Below are 18024 nucleotides of genomic sequence, written 5' to 3' on the forward strand. Positions count from 1 at the left end.
GTATACCCTAAAATTCAGCAAATCCCCCCAAAAATTCCCCTGAGATCACTAGAATTCCACAAAAAACCCCTAAAATTCAACTGGGACTCCCCACATTCCACAAATTCACCCCTCTACTGGGGTACAATGCAAAAATGTGTATTCTATCACCATCTGTTAAAATGTGGGAGGGGTGGTGATCCTTATCTCTGTGAGAGATAACCTCTGCTGATGTGCCATCTGATAAGATCAGGGGGATGATCATCGTTATCTTTTCACAACCCATCCTTCCTCCAGAAGATATATTCTGTTAATGGGCCATTAAGTCCTATTGTGTGACTGATAAGATTACATCATCCCATTGGGAGATGCTCCAGCCAGGAGGAGGAGCCAAACATTTCCTACCTAGATAAAAAGTGAGATTTCAACACCAAGGCAGTCCTTTCCACTGGATCCCAGAGGAAAGTTGAACCTTTTTCCACATCATCGCTGGATCTTCGGAGGAAAACTGCACCTTCTATAGGAGCACTGCTTCAACTGGACCACACTTGTCATCCAGGAGGACTGCAGCCACCATTTATACGGACTGCTACCAACACCCTGACTGACAGGGTGTCAGGTTGTATTTCTGACTTTGTTGGTGGTTTTTTCTTCTATATTATTGCATGTATTTTATTTTTTCCCTTTTCTCCTATTAAATTGTATTACTGACTTGGAGTCTCGCACTGGTTTTACTTTCAAACCAACACAACCCCAAACCTCACTCCCCGGGATCCCCCAAAATTCCAAAAATTCTCCCCTAAAATCAACCTATGACCCCTCAAAACTCACCTGGATCCCCCCAAATCCCCCCCCCCCCCAATTCACCTGGGAACCCCCAAATCCCCAGAATTCAACCCAAAATTCACCTGGTACCCCAAAAACCTCCAAATTCGCTCCAAAATGATTGGCAACTTTACATGCACAATTTTCCCACAAAAGGATCTAGAGCTGAATCATTAAAAAACCCGGTATAATCATGGACAAAGACCCTCTAACTAATTAAAGTTAGAAAGTGGTATGTTTATTCACCGACGGGCGGCACGGGAGTCACCTCCGGAAGGCGTGACGGCCCTGGACAAGGTTCTTTGCCATCTATTTATTCCCCAAGATCTTACATACAATACATATGCATAACCCCAGCACCTCCCATCCCCATCCCATATTAAAATGAGCCCATTAGTCCTTCACGCGTGCACAGCTCTTCTCTTGAATTGGGTCGGCGATCTTGAAATGGGTCAGTGGTCTCGAAGGATGAAGTCAGGAGAGTCTTCATCAGGTCTCAGTGACCCTCTGGCACGATCCAAGGCTCCGTGCTTCATGGTTAGCAGTTTACTTATTTTGCGTTCTTCTGTACGTAAATTTATAATAGCAGATAATTATACCAATTAGCTCTAGCCTAAGCATCTAGTAATTATTAACCTACCATTTACCTACCTAACTTATATCTTGGTCATGGAAACTACTTCTACTCTTAGCAAAAACCTTAACTTTTTAAAACCATGATTCATTCCCCACTCCTTATGCAATGTTAGTAAATTCTTTTCCTAATAACAATGCTTTGGTTACTTTTCATGCTTTGATAGTTTTGGTAGGGAAAGTTTCTGGCCACCCTGAAAAGGTACCTATTAATACCAATAGGTATTGTTACCCCCCTCTCCTGGGTAGTTCTGAAAAATCAATTTGCCATTGTTGCCCAGGCCCATAGCCTTTTTCAATTTGTCCAGGCTTTGGTTTAGGAATATTCTTGGGATTAGTTTGGAGGCAAGGCTACATTGGCGAGTCACCTGAATTACTGCACCTTGCAAGTTTCTGGCCATGATTTGATCTTTCAAATAATTGTACAGAGCATCAATTCCCCAATGTGTTTTCTCATGGTCCTTTTTCACTAATAACCATAACATGTAAGAGGGGATCACATGCCTACCTTTTCCTCTGTCTGTAATAGCCCACCCCTCTTGGTTATAACTCCTGTTTTCTTCTCTAATGAGCTTTTTGTCCCTTTTAGTGTATCTTGGCTTACCTTCCATAGAAATTTGCCCATCTAGAATTAAAGCTGCCTCAATTGTTTTAATAATTACCTTACCTTTAGCTGTTTCTTTTGCCTTTCTGTCCACCAGCTCATTTCCTTTTTCCAATTCAGAGCTCACTTTTTGTTGTATACATGTTGATTTCTTTTCTTTTAGCTAGCTCTAAGGCCTGGGTTAAAGTGATTATTTCAGCCTTCTGTGCAGAGGTATTTGTTGGCAATGGTCCAGACTCTATCACCTCTCTATTGTGGTAACTGCATATCCAGCATATCTTTTTCCATTGATGATGTAGATGCTCCCATCAGTGAACCAAGTTGCAGTGTCCTCGAGAGGGGTGTCCTTCAGATCCAGGCGACTGGAGTAAGTGGCTTCAATGGTCTCCCGGCAGTCATGGATCACTGGTTCTCCCATACTCCCGCTGAGGAAAGAAGCTGGATTGACAGTGTTAGTTACCACAATTTCAACATCATCTTGTTCTACTAGTATGGCCTGGTACTTTAGAAATCTTTGTGGGGAAATCCAATGTCTTCCTTTCACCTCCGGGACTGCAGCTTCTGGCCTAGGGTGAATTTGTGTGCCTCTTACTGCTGCAACAGCTCTGAGGCACCCTGGCCACCCCTTGGCTGCCGTGTCCAGCTGTTTGGAGAGGTAGGCGACTGCCCTCCAGTACGGGCCCAGGTCTTGTGCTGGTATTCCCAGAGCAATCCCCTGCTTTTTGTGAGAAAACAGAAAGAATGGTTTACTCACATCTGGAAGTCCCAGGGCTGGAGCTGACATGAGAGCCTTCTTTAGTTGGTCAAAGGCTCATGTTGCTTCTTTCATCCGTTGGAGATCTCTGCTTCCTTCCGTAATCAAGGTATATAGGGGTTTGACTAACAGCCCATAATTGTAAATCCACAGTCTGCACCACCCTGTCATGCCCAAGAAGGTTCTCAGTTCTTTCACTGTTTGGGGTTTTGGGGTCTGGCATATTGTTTCCTTGCAATCCCGTCCCAAGGTTCTTTGTCCAGCACTAATCTCATAGCCCGGATAGACAACTGTTTGTCTCACCATCTGGGCTTTCTTCTGGGATACTCGATACCCCTGTAGACCCCAAAAAATTTAGGAGGCTTACCGTCCACTCCATACATGCTTCTTGAGTTTTACTAGCTATCAGGAGGTCCTCCACATACTGTAACAGCTGTCCTTCTCTTGATGGAGCTTCCCAGGATTCTAGATCTTTTGCCAGCTCTTCTCCAAATATGGTAGGGGAATTCTTGAACCCCTGGGGTAGTACACACCATGTGAGCTGAGTTTTACGTCCAGTTTTGGGATTTTCCCATTCAAATGCAAAAAATTTCTGGCTGGTTTCATGGAGAGGAAGGCAAAAGAAAGCATCCTTTAAATCTAAAACGGTAAACCAGGTTAGTTTGGATGTTAAACGAGTTAACAAGGTGTAGGGGTTGGCTACCACTGGTAACAGCTCGCAAATCTTGCACTAACCTGTATGATCCATAGGGCTTTTTTATGGACAAAATAGGAGTATTAAAATCAGATTGACATTTTTTCAGTAGTCCTATTTGCAAAAAGTTCTTAATTACTGGACTAATCCCTTCCCTACTTTCCTTTTTTAAGGGGTATTGTCTAATTTTAACTGGTTGTTTTCCTTCTTTAAGCCGTATTTGTACTGGTAGAGCATTCTTTGCTCTCGCTGGTATATTGGAGGCCCACACCCCAGGGAGCAGCTGATCTATTATTTTCTTAATAATTTCTTCTTTGTTTTCAGCCACAATATCTTTGGTTATTAGCATTACATTTAACAGTTCCACGTATTGCTGATCATTTACCTCCAAACTAATTTCCCCATTTTTGAATATTATTTTTGTTTTTAATAGTTCCAATAGATTCTTACCCAAAAGTGCTAATGGAGCATTGGGCATATATAAAAACCTGTGAATTCCCCATTGTTTCCCAAACTTATATTTCAATGGGCTACAAAAATAAGCCCTTTCAGATTGGCCAGTTGCCCCCTTTACCATGACATAATCATCTCTTATTGGTATTAAGGCTTTATTTAACATCCAATATGTTGCTCCTGTGTTTATCAAAATTTTGTTTTTCTTTGTTCCCTACTTTTATTATAACCAGAGGGTCTCCTAGGGTAAGATCCTCTGCTCCATTCCTCTTTTCAATCTCCTCTTCTTTGATCATCACCTTTTCTTCCTTCTGGATACTGGAGTTGAAATAGAAATTGCTTTAACTAGAGTGGGGGATGGAACATAGGCTGGAGTCTGGATAGAAGAAGAAATCTCAGGAGGTGGAATGGGACTGGAGTGGGGGATGGGACATAGAAATTTCAGGAGGTGGAATGAGGGAATAGGAGCTGAAGTAACGCGAGCTGGCTTTTTTTCAGAAGTAGAAGTTAAAGCGGGAGTTGAGGTTAATAACCGTCTCAAATTTGCTTCCCCTCTCACCCCGCTTTGCCTTTTAGCGGGCGGTTCAAACAAATTCTCCAATTCTTATTCCAGAGGGTTAGCTGGATACACCTTATCAGGGTGTGTGCAGCGTTGGTTTATGGAGCATGTACTACAACAGTATTTTAACTTAGCCTCGTTGTCTTTTTCTAAGACCAATACCAAGGGGTCAGAGGGGGCTCTGAGTCCACAATCTTTCTGCCACTCAAGGTGATTCAGGAGAAAAAAAACTCAAAAAACCAAAACAGTCAGAGTAAGTCACCTCCTCCCATTTCTGTGTCTGAAAAATAACATAAGCTGTAACAAAGTTTCATAATGTAAATATCCAACTGAGGGCCACCTGGCTCCCCCCTCAAGTTTATAAAGTGGCCACCATTGTGTACAAAACTTTACAAGGGTCTTTTGGTTCTCTGAGTCTCCATACCCCACTAGCTCCTTCCAATGTGCCAAAACGCACCTCAAAGGACAAGTTTTAGGGATCTCTTTACTCTGGTTAGTTCCCGTCATCCCTCCTTAACAAAACTGGTACTCTGCTTTAATTCTTATTATCTTGTCCATTGCTTCTTGTCCTGCTTTTCACTCAGCAAGTGAAAAGTCAGTCCTTTCCTAGACTTTTTCTTACAGCCCACAGCTCAGGTACTAAATGTAACTTTCCACTTATCAGCTCGATCAAGGAGCTGTTGTCTACATTTACTGTGCTGGTTAGCAGAAGAACGATAGTAATAGCACCCAGGCACAAGGCCAACCTCTAGATGCACCAAAAACTGCAGGAAAATTCTTACAAATACAAGCTATTTCATTCACTCTTTCTTAACTTTCTAAATTTTCCACAGCTTGTTGCTCCCAATCCAAAGCCACAAGTCCTCCAGCAGATGTCCGATGTAAACTTTTAAAATACGTTTTCTTATTTCTCCTATCTGTCCACTAGTTTACTGAATTCGCAAACTCCTATGGGTCAAGCCCAAACCACTGAGGTAAAGGAATTCTTTCTATTCATCTGGTTAGATTGGATCCTTAAACTGACACTGCTCTTATTCTGATTTCAACAATCTACAAACACAGCCTGTTGCGTTTCCTAGATACATTGTAAATGGTACATTCCGTGACTCCTGCTGTGCCCTGTATCTTGGTCCCTCTCCTCTCCTGGCCATACAGAGCTGGCTGGGATCCAATTTCTCCCCGCCCCCCCTTTCCAGACCCTAGAAAAGGTCAGTACCCCCCGGCCTCGCTCTCTTTTCTCTCTTTTTCCCTCTTTTCCCTCTCTTTTTCTCTCTTTTTCCCTCTTTTCCCTTCCCTTTTTCCCTCGCTACCCACGAGAAATAAACCTGTAACTTTATTAGGGGAAAGCGCCTCTTTTGATATCTTATTTACGTCCATGAGGCAAGGGCCCAGGGGAATTTCACCCTAACACCTGAGCTAGACCGGAGGAAGGGTGAAAAACCCTATTTTGGGGCCAAGTAAAAGCCTCAGTTGGCGCTCCACGTGCGTGGTGTCTACAGAGCACCCACGTTCCGCTGTGACTCCTATTTTCAGGATTCAACAAGCGTGGGAGCAGATCAACTAGCTTAAATTTCTTTAAGCTGCATTTTGTGCAGTTCGAAGACTTTTCAGCACGAACCAGCAGCCTGTCAGGAGCCCAGACAGGTCGATTCTGGACGTGGATCCACTACATTTACACAGACGTCTCTGCCTGCAAGAGGAAAGGTGAGTGAAAGCGTCCCTTCGCGGCGGGTGGTTCCTGGAGCTCCGCGGGGGGGTCTCACCGGTGGCATTTTGCCAGCCCGGCGAGGTTCTCTGGAGGAGAGGCGGCGCGGGCGTGTTTGCAGCGTGCACGCGGCTCAGGAGCTGGCGGGCACGTGGTGCGGCACACGGGCTGGGGGGGGGCTGGACGCGGCCACCCCAGGCGGGGCGCGGCAGGCAGACAGCTTTGGTCGGTTTCAAAGCTGCGGCACAGGGAGTTTTTTTGCAGTTTTTGCGGCGGGGTCGATCCCTACAGCGGCACGGGTGCCACGTAGGTTTTACTGACAAAAACAGGAGAAATTAACATCTGCTCCGCATTCAGTAAAGCCTGAAAATCGTAGTGTACCTAGCACGTCTTAACAACTAACTCCTTCCCGGTGTTTTAACTGTAGTGGGGTGGATATAGTGCAAATTGCTAACACCATGGGCTTACAGCAATCTGCCTTACAAAAGAGTATAAAAAAACAACTCAAGGAAATATTAAGTTCAGGAAATGTCTTAATATCTAATAAAAAATTAGCCCGTTTTGCCAGCTGGCTGTCTGTTGAAAAATCTGACCTTGAATTGCAAAATATAAATTCGATTTCATTTTGGGATGAAATAGGAAATTAATTAACTTTAAAAGTAGAAAATGGAGATAAAACTGCCTCTGTATTCCTCCCGATATTCTTACAAATTCGGAAACTTTTAATTCAAACAGAAAACAACAGACAGCAGCAGCAGCAAAATAATTCAAACTCACCTTCCCTTTCCCAAAAACCCTATAACCATAACCTGGAAAGCACCCTCGGGTCTCCCTTGGAAATGCAGGGTGCCCAGCACGGCTGTAACTGTTCTGAATCCCCGAATCCTGCCCAGTATCCCGGTTGTGACAATTTTTCGAAAATTATCAGCTCTCCTTCCTTGTTCCCTTCCCCTCCAGGCCACGGACACGTGGCCGTATCTGGACAGGTCAGGATCGGGGTCCCAGATAGCATTGGACATCCGGTACAGGGAGGGGGGGGGGCCGATATGGTGACAGCCACGTGTCTCCTCCTTCATCCCGCAACCCCCTTTACCCTCCGGTCCCAGCCCATAAGCCTGTCCCCTCCCATAACTCATCCCTGCCCTCGGCTCCACCGCCCCCTCCCCCCTTCACGACCCTGCCCTGCACGGCACCCGGCGACCCCGCCCACAGGTGTTGCAACCCTGGATTCCACCACCCCTCCCCCTCTCCGGTTTCACATTCCTTCCCTCCAAGCTGCTGCGGGGTGGGGGAGGGCAGTGGAGCCCCTGCTGAGTTCAGTGCCGGTGGGGGTGGGGGTTGGGAGGGATCAGCTCACAGCCCCTGGGGGATGGATGGTGCTCCCGTGGTGGGGGGGGGGTGGGCAGCCTCCCGGGCCGGGTGGGGGAGGGATGCCCAACCCTGAAAGTCAACACCAGGAAAAAGAGTATATACCATCAGTTGCTCCTGTAGTTTATCTTGGTAAGAGGAATGGTAGAAGAAGTTATCAACCTTTGTCCTATCAAGATAAAAAAGGAAATTTGTAAAGTACAGAGAGAATTTGGTAGAAATAGTGACATCTTTAAAGGCATGATGAGAGCCACCTTTAACTCAAACGAACTGGTTCCATATGATATCAAAGAGCTTTTCTGATGTTTGTTAACTCCTTCAGAATATGATCTATGGGAAAGCCTGTGGAAAAGATCTTTGAAAGTGCTTTTACTAGAGCTTTTAAAAAGCTCAGATGATGAAAAAGATGCTGATAATAATGACATAACATATGAACACCTATGTGGGGAAAAGGATTGGCATTGCCCTGAAAGCCAAACCAGAGTACTATCCAAGTCTGTCCTGGATAAAATCTGCAATGTTGCAGAAAAGGATTTTAATCAATTACCAACAGTAGATACTAAAGGCAGTTATGTTAACATTAAACAGTTTATTCTGAGAATTTCTTACAGTTTGTGGACCGCCTTCGTACGCAAGTAGAAAGACAAGTGTCTGATCCAGTATTACAAGCTGAATTAATTAAAGAAATGGCTCAGAGGAATGCTAATGAAACCTGCCGTAGGGTTATCCTTGGCCTTCCCCTGGAGCCAGCACCTAGCTTAACACAGATGATAGAAGCCTGCGCCAGAAAAGCAGAACTGCTCAGTGGACACGAAAGAAATCCAGGACTGGCACACCCAAAAACCATGGCAGCTGTAACACCAGAAGCCAAGAAGCAACCAATGTCACCAGAGCAACTGCAGCACATCATCTGCTTCCAGTGCAAGCAGCCAGGACACTTCGCCAGAGACTGTCCACACAACCAGAAACAGAAGAAGACCAACAAACAAAAAAACTAGCTTTACAGCGCGTACCTGCCATTAACACAATAGCGCCCTTGGCTATAAATGCGGCGGGCTCCACGCTGGCAAAAGACTCTCTCTTAATAAACAAAAAGGGGGAGGATGGGAGAGAGGGTGTGGGGATGTATGGCAATGAAAATATCAAATGTTCAGTTAGCAAGGTTTGGAAGCCACTAGGCCGTTTTAGGCTTGTGACTACCAAAGGTTTTCATTTCAGGTCACATGATTGGACAGTCATAACAGTGGACTTACCTAACAGTACACAGGACGTGACGTTAAACCACATGAAACTAGACAGTGAGTGCGTTGTTGTCGGTGACACAGCACACACACCCCCAGAGATTGAGGTGGTTCCCATGACCATCAAGGGAAGCATAACTGGCCTCATTCTCCTGGCACGATGTCCTCTACCACCATATTACCTGGTTGAGGGACAAATCCTTGCCCAGGCCATTCCTGTTCCACAGGAGGTCCCAGTAGATGGAAAATCACCTGAAGTCTACTGGGCAGAAGTGGTGGGTGAGGACAAACCTTCTCTGGCATGCAACCTAACCCGTGGATCAGATCACCTCCATGTGGAGGGGGTACTGGACACAGGTGCTGATGTGACTATCATACCCGAGAGCATGTGGCCGCCACATTGGGAACTTCAGCCTGTGGCAGGCAGAATCCAGGGTGTAGGAGGAGTCAAATTGGCAAAAATATCAAAAAGCATCGTACAAATTGAGGGGCCGAATGGAAAATTGGCTAGCATCCGTCCATTTGTTACAGACTATAAATGCCCTCTATGGGGGAGAGACACCATGTCCCAGTGGGGGGTGAAATTGATTATTCCTAAAACTCCTCGGGATTTTTAGAAGCGGCCACTGTGGGGCGCCCTACGCAAAAGTTGAAATGGCTAGATGATACCCCAAAGTGGGTAGCACAGTGGCCGATGAGTAAGGAGAAGCTCAGGGCACTTGAGGAGCTTGTGGAGGAGCAATTGGCTAAAGGCCACATAGAAGAGACCACAAGTGCGTGGAATTTCCCGGTTTTTGTGATAAAGAAACCAGGGAAAGACAAGTGGAGGCTGCTCCACGACCTCCGGGAAATAAACAAAGTAATTGAAGACATGGGGTCTCTCCAACCTGGAATGCCTTCTCCAACAATGCTTCCTAGAGATTGGCAATTGGCTGTTCTAGACATCAAGGACTGTTTTTTCCACATTCCCCTACACCCAGAGGATGCCCCAAGGTTCGCCTTCTCGGTTCCTACCATCAATCGAGAGGCCCCAATGAAGCGCTACCACTGGAAGGTTTTGCCCCAGGGATTAAAATGTAGTCCCTCCATCTGCCAGTGGCATGTGGCCTCATTGCTATCCCAGGTGCGTGCCCAGAGAGGGGAGGCCATCATCCTTCATTACATGGATGATGTGCTTGTTTGTGCCCCCGATAATTCTCTACTCCAAGACACACTTGACCTAATGGTTAAAGTTTTAACCTCTGCTGGATTTGAATTGCAGGAGGACAAAGTCCAAAGGATGCCACCTTGGAAGTACCTGGGCTTGGAAATTACTGCACGGACCATTGTTCCACAGAAATTGGAAATTAATTGTAATCCAAAAACCTTAGCAGATCTCCATTCCCTGTGTGGGTCATTGAATTGGGTTAGGCCCTGGCTAGGCCTCACTAATGAGGACCTAGAACCTCTCTTCAATTTATTGAAAGGGGAGAGAGACCTGCTTTCTCCCAGGGAACGGACCCCAGAGGCAAAGACTGCAATCGAAAAGGTACAAAAGACCTTAGGAGAGAGGCAAGCTCACCGTTACCAGCCCGAGCTGCCCTTCAAAATCATTGTCCTAGGAAAACTGCCACACTTACACGGGTTAATATTCCAATGGATCAAGGAGCAGAGAGAGTCACTCTTGATCATAGAGTGGGTCTTCCTCTCCCACCAAAGATCCAAAACTATCACTAAGCCACAAGAGTTAATAGCTCAGCTGATTCGGAAAGCAGGGATCAGATTGTATGAACTAGCTGGTTGTGACTTCACATGTATTCACCTCCCTGTTATACTGTCTGAGGAGGGAAGGAACTCTCCTGAAAGATTGACTAAAGAGATGTTTGAGCATTTGCTCCAGGGCAATGCCAGTCTCCAATTAGCCCTGGACAGCTACAGAGGACAAATATCAGTCCATGCCCCGTCTCACAAGCTGTTTAATGAGGAATTCCACCTCATTCCTCGTGAGAAGAGAAGTCGGAGACCACTCAAAGCTCTCACAGTGTTCACGGATGCATCTGGGGCGTCCCACAAGTCGGTGATGACTTGGAGAGATCCTCAGACTCAGCATTGGGAAGCTGATGTTGAGTTTGTGGAAGGGTCACCCCAGGTAGCTGAACTGGTAGTAGTCGTGAGAGCCTTTGAGAAGTTCTCAGAGCCAATCAACTTGGTAACAGACTCAGCCTATGTAGGGGGGATAGTGTCCAGGGCAGAGCAGGCAGTGCTCAGAGACATCGAGAATGAGCAGCTTTTCAGGTTGCTTTCCAAACTAATTTATTTGATTTCTCATAGAGAGCACCCGTTCTATGCGATGCATGTGAGGTCACACACAGATTTGCCAGGCAAAATTGCAGAAGGGAACCGTCAGGCAGACTCCCGTGCAACCGCAGCAGAACAAGCACGCCTTCCTGACATCTTCCAACAGGCAAAGCTGAGCCACCAGCAGTATCACCAGAATACACCTCGTCTAATGCGTCAGTTCCAGCTAACACGGAGTCAGGCTCGAGCCATTGTGGCCACCTGTCCCAACTGTCAGCTGCACACCATGCCCTCAATAGGCATGGGAGTTAACCCCCGAGGTCTTGGCAGTTGTGAGGTATGGCAGACAGACATCACACACATTCCTAGTTTCGGTCGCCTCAAATATGTGCATGTTAGCATTGACACATATTCAGGCGCAGTCTATGCCTCTGCCCACGCAGGAGAAAGGGCAATGCACGCCAAAAAACACCTAGTGCAAGCCTTTTCAGTATTGGGGATCCCTAGGGGAATCAAAACTGATCAGGGCCCAGCGTATAAGTCCAAGGAGTTCCTGGAATTCATCCAGCAGTGGGGAGTGGAACATAAAACTGGCACCTCTCACTCCCGCACAGGCCAAGGTGTAGTTGAGCGAGCCAATCAGACGCTCAAGCAGGTTTTGGCTAAACAGAGCAGTTCAACTGCATGGATGTCTCCACAGCAGAAGCTCTGCAAAGCCATGTTTACTATCAATTTCCTGAATTGTTCATTTGAGAACATGAGTCCACCTGTGGTACGTCACTTTAACAGTGGTAAACAGTTCAAGTTATCCCAACATCCTCCAGTTTTGATTAGGGACCCAGAAACCTGGGAAATCAAAGGTCCCTATGAGCTCGTAACCTGGGGACGTGGCTATGCGTGCGTATACACTCCCTCAGGCCCTCGGTGGATTCCCCAAAAGTGGGTGAAACCGTATGTCCCCAAACATCCTGCTCCAACTGAGGGGAACGAGGAGCAGGTGGCTGTGGCTTCAAAAAGAATACGTCGCCGGAAAAAAGAAAAAGAAATCCTCATAGAGGATGACATTCTGGCAGATAGAGACTTTTAACAGGTTTTATAATGTTTGTCTTTCCTTTTAGAGAAAAGCTTCCCTTCTCTAGGTCCTGTGAGGAACCCCATTCAAGTTATCTTCCTGTTAACACTGAACAGTTTAGCAGCTGCATGAATCGTCCTTCAGCCACGTCAGAACATCTGGGTGACCCTGGCACACACACTCCAAAATCGTGCTGCTACAGATTTTCTCCTATTACTGCAGGGACATGAGTGCCAGGAATTTGAAGGACTTTGCTGTATGGACCTGACCTCAAAAATTCCTAACATCCATGCTACCGTAATCTGAAGATTGGTTCAATGGACTGTTCAATAGCTGGGGACTCACAGGGTGGTGGGCCAAATCATAATGTGAATGAAACTAATATCCTTCTTTCAACTTTGTTAAACAAAAAATGGGGAGATGTTGCATTTCCTAGATGCATTGTAAATGGTACTTTCCGTGCCCCCTGCTATGCCCTGTAGCTTGGTCCCTCTCCCCTCCTCGCCATACAGGGCTGGCTGGGATCCAATTTCTCCCCGCCCCCCTTTTCAGGCCCTAGAAAAGATCTGTGCCCCCTGACCTCTGTTTCTTTTTCTCTTTTTCTCTTTCTCCCTCTTTTCCAAGCTACCCACGAGAAATAAACCCTGCAACTTCATCAGTGAAAAGAGCCCCTTTGGTTATCTTATTTATGTCAATGAGGCAAGGGCCCTGGAGGCTTCATCCTAACACCTGAGCTAGACCGGAGGAAGGGTGAAGAACCCGATATTAGGGCAGAGCAAAAGCCTCAGTACACTGCAGCGATGGTGTGAGGAAGGGCACTGCCCCAACTTTTGGCCTAGCCTGCCTGTGCTGCGCCTTTAGCCGCACACCAGAACAATGGCATTTCTTCCCCGATAGGTAAAAAAGGTGTTAGTGTATCCTCAGGATTGGCAAGTGCCTAGGCATTAAGTGGAGAGACCACGTATGAGGGAGTCTAGAGGTTTCCTCCCACACGGCGCAGGTGTATTCTCATTCTCGTGCGGAACTGAAAAGTCCGGGCATGGCAATTCTGGCCTGCCTTGTGCAGAGACGAACACAAATGTGGGGCTATGATCCTCTGTTCCGGACCTCTGCTTTAGGGTGTGTGGGCCGCCATGAGCCTGCAGCAGCTGCCGAGGACACTGTGGATTGTGGATGAGGCTGGGCTGGCCCCCCGCCCCCCATTGGTCTGACAGCGGCAGGAATGGCGTCTGAGCGGCATGGCCTGAGGGCGCCGTGGGGGCCGGGGAGAGAGCCGGGAGTAACCCCGAGTGACACTGGAAGCGATGTCCCTAGGGCCCGGAAGGCCAGCAGTGGCATCGAGTTTCCAGGGGGGGGAGGCTGCTAAGCTGCTTGGAACGCTGGTGCTCCTCTGCTCTAGGACAGACTGGGAGAGCTGAGGGTGTCCAATCTGGAGAACAGAAGGCTCCAGGGAGATCTTCGAGCCCCTTGCAGTGCCTGCTGGGGCTCCAAGATAGCTGGGGAGGGACTTTGGAAAAGGGTCTGGACCCGCAGGACAAGGGGGTATAGTTTCAAACTGCCAGAGAGCTGGGGTAGATGGGATATTGCAAAGGAATTCTTCCTTGTGTGGGTGCTGAGGCCTGGCACATGTTGCTCAAAGAGGCTGTGTGGGAGCCCCACGTCAGGAAGTGTCCAGGGCCAGGCTGGAGAGGACATGGAGCAACCTGGACTAGTTGAAAAAGTGACCCTGCCCATGTCAGGATGTGGGAAAAAGATAATATATCTCTAAGGTCGCTTCGAGTCCAAACCGTTCTGGGATTCTAGGATTCATGGAAGGCCCTTTTCCAAGTGAAGTGTTGTATCTCTTGGCTCCCAGCTTGTAGTTGCCAGTTCTTCTGGAAGCAGGCCAGGCCAAGCAGCTGTGATGAGCCATGGGTTCTCAATAGGACAAATGTGATATATTTGAAGAGAGGAAGGCTGCAGATAGATCTTCAAGGCCCCGGTAAAACAAGCAAAGGATTGAATAAAAGCCAAAGGTTGGTTGTGTTAGTCAGTTTGCTGGCTGTTGAAATGGCCCCAGGTCATTTTCAACATTTTTAATTTGGATTTGTTTGAGTAAAAAATGAATGTGTTACCTCCAGCGTGGGCTCTCCAACGCATCTCCATGTGCTCCCATCTCTTTGTGGTATATCAGGTTCTATTAATTGAATACAGAATCATAACACAGTAGTAAAACATTTAGAGGCGTAGTTAGCCAGCTTCAGGAGTTTTCAACGCTGCTGTTGACTTTTCTGGTAACTGTAAGCGAGGCAACACAATCCAGTTACTCCACTTTTCCTCTCTGAGGAAAATATGATCTTTTTATTTTTCGCAGTTTGAAAATAGCTTCGAATGAAGAGAGTTATGCATGTGGCGTGCAGGATTCATTATTTTACCATTCGCTTCTGCTGTCTTTCGCTTACTAGTTTTTTAATTTTTTTTTTGACGCTGTCCTCCATTCAGTAGGTTTGAGCTAATTCCAATTGTTGAGATGATGGTTCTTTGAAGGCTCACTTAGCCCACCTTTTGGGTGAAGGGAAGAAGAAGACAAGGTCCTCTAAGAAGAGTAAAAAGCATACTTTAAAGAGACATTCAGAGATGTCTGCTGATGCGATGCAATTACCTTGTAATCAGCAGAAATGTGTTGGAAAAACACCCATGAGTGACTTCACAAGAAAGCCACACTCAAGGCAGGTAAAGAACAGAAGCATAAAACCCCAAAGGTATGAAATGGACAGATTTTCATTGGGAATGAGCAACTCCTGAATTCTTGGTTCTAGAACTAGGGGCTTGTAATAAATAGACTGTCTCCTTGTCAAACGTAAATTTGGTGTAATGAACTGCTCACTGCCAGTTGAAGCGCAGGGCTAGTAGACTAATATCTGCCATGGCAGGCATATTGTATGGCTTTCCTGTTAAAAAGAAATTGGTTTTGCTCATAGCAACCTAGATATGTACCCAGTCTGACACCTATTTTTTAGGCTATATTTCCAAGTAAATGGCTTCCATGATGATGCAGTAAGTTTATGTCATGAACAGGAATGAAGTGATTGCATGCATCCTTTTTGACCCCAAGCCAGCTGCTGAATAATGAGACAGAGACTCTCACTGACGCCAAGGAGTGCCCAAGCTTTTGGGAAAAGCACTGGGCAGATAAAGCCTATTTCCACATTTCTTGCTAGCGTCTCCTTCAAAGTTCATGGGTTTGTTCATCTTTTAGAGCTGTTCTAGATGTCTTTGTAGTTTACATGTACTAAATGTAGCAGGTATTGCTTTCATGCCGTCCTAATAGATTTGAAGTTGGGATCTACTCAGGCTTCAATGTCTCAGAAGAAGCAACGTTGATTCTTTGAATTCTATTCTTGAACGTGAGAATGATACATATGTAGTTAATGAATTAATTAAATAGAATTCACTTGAATGGAAAAATTGTCTTGTTCATGTAGATTTTAACTTGGGAAATTGATATTTGAGTTCTACTTTTCATCGTTGTTGCTTTTCTGTATTCTTTGATTGCACAGATAGCAGATATACTGACCGAGTATTCTGTGAAACTGGAGGAAATGTCCTTCCTCTTGGCAGCTGATGTTCACAAGCTCATTAACGCTAAGGCCATGGTAAATGTTTTACCTGGGGCAAGATAGCGGTCTGAATATTCCTAGAATGTCTTTCTTTCCCCAAATGAAATTCATTTTTTCTACCTATCAATCATTGAAATATAGAAGAAATTTCTACTTGGCAGGGTATTGGTTATCATTTGTGTTCTTTTCTCCCCTCATTTTCTGTAGAATAGACAATTTTTGGTTTGTTTTTGCATGTCATATGCTGCTTCTACTTCTGGTTTTATTTTTTAATACACAGAATGTAAAGAGAGCACTGCTGGATAATGAGAGGGCAACTGCCAAGCTACTCTTGAATCGAATGAAATCAGAGCTTGAGAAAGAAAAATGGCATCAACTGAAATGGCAAGGGAGAGTCAAGGACTGGAAGCTCATGCAAAAGAAGTGTGTAGTTCATAGTTTCAGGTCAGAAATGTGGCAGTCTTCTTTTGGACAATGAGCAACACAAAGTGGCTAGTGTTCACTTTTGGTTTCTATCAAAGTAATACTTGATCATTTATTCTTTCTACGTGATATCACGTACGATATCACATATATCATGTGATTCCATTCTACATATCTACTTTCCATCCTGCAGAGAATTTATGGCAAGTGAAGAAATACAGAATACCCCAACTGTGAATATGCAAATGGAAAAGGTGGTAAAGGGGCAGATGGTACTTGCATTTATTCATCACTGCTATGCTGCTATACAGTCAGATAGTCTGCTTATGATTCAACAATTCAGTGCGACATCAAGTAAATAGTAAAGCAAAACTAACTACCGAAAGCACTATAAGGGCCAGAGATTAGCTTGGATCAAAACAGGTATTCTCCTAGCATTGTTTACAAACAAGTCAGCATGTGAAACAGAAGGCACAATGTAGTTTGTGCCTTGTTTTGGGCATGCCCGGAAGAAGGAAATTCTGATTTCACATATGGGAAAAGAAATGTTGACATTTGAATGAGATTGTTCATACCCCAGAAAAGGTTGCTTTGAAAGGTTGTGGAAGTCCTGTTAGGAAACATGGCTTTACAAGTCCTTTCCACCAGGAGACAACAGCTGCAGAACATCTGGGTGTGCCAGTGTTGAGAGCACCAGCAAAGGTCAAAGTGGAGAAGTTGGTGAACAATGGCAGTGGCCTGAGGGAGAGCAAGTGGGGTGCTGGCTGTGGGACCAGGGGAGTCCTGACTGATTTAGGAGGCATGTGATGGTCTGTGCCAGCAAGCGGAGTAGTGCTGTGGCCTTGGGACACTGCGAATACTGGAATTCAGTGGGGTCACTGGGCAGGCTGAGTGTCTGAGCTCCTGGAGGGACCCAGTTTGCCCACAGGTAAACATCCAGTCTCACTCCTGCCAGCCACAGAAAGGAGCAGGATGTGGCTGCTGGTGATGCCTGTCATGTATATGTAGTGTATATGTGTGCTATCCCAGCCTGCTGGGAACACTTCTTCTTTGTGACTGCTTGGGCTGAGGGAGAGAAAGCAGTGGTATTTTCTGAGGTTTCGAGTTTGCTCGAGTTTCTCAGGCTGTTTCTGGAGCCACCCAGAGTTCTCTTCCTTGAAGCATTTCAATTCCTGGTAATTTTCAAAATTCAAACAGACACAGCCCTAAGCTAGTTGATCTGACTTCAGAGCTATTCTTACGCTGAGCTGTTGGATGATCTGATCTCCTGAGATGTCTTCCATCTCAGTTTATGACCTGGTTCTTGTGAAAAGTAGGATCTTTTAGCCTGGAGAAGAGAGGTTTCTGGAGAGACAGTATTGTGGCCTTTGAATATGTAAAGAGGGTATAAGACAAATGGAGAAAGACTTTTTAGGAAGGTTTGCAGAGACAGGACAAGGGGCCATGCTTTCAAACTGAGACTAGGTTTAGATTGGCTAAAAGGAAAAACTTTTCTACAATGAAGCTGGTGAGACACTCAAACGGGTGTTCCAGAGAAGTTGTGGATGCCCCATCATTGAGAGTGCTCCTTATCAGTTTGGCTAGTCTTGAGCAATTTGATCGACTGTAAGATCTACCTGGCAAGGAAGTTGGACTAGATGATCTTTAATCACAGACTGTTGTATGATTCCGTGAAAGACAGAATGCAATAAAGTTCATATTTCAGATTTTGGTGCAGACATATTTATTATTTCTCACTTTATGCATCATTGCAATGACAACTTGTTAGCTTCTGAAATGATGAGCTGAGATTGATTTCCTTCCTTAGTTTCATTGTCCCTGTTATTCCTTTACTCTTG

This window comes from Sturnus vulgaris, chromosome W, assembly GCF_052056855.1.
Source record: "Sturnus vulgaris isolate bStuVul1 chromosome W, bStuVul1.hap1, whole genome shotgun sequence".
NCBI classification, from domain to species: Eukaryota; Metazoa; Chordata; class Aves; order Passeriformes; family Sturnidae; genus Sturnus; species Sturnus vulgaris.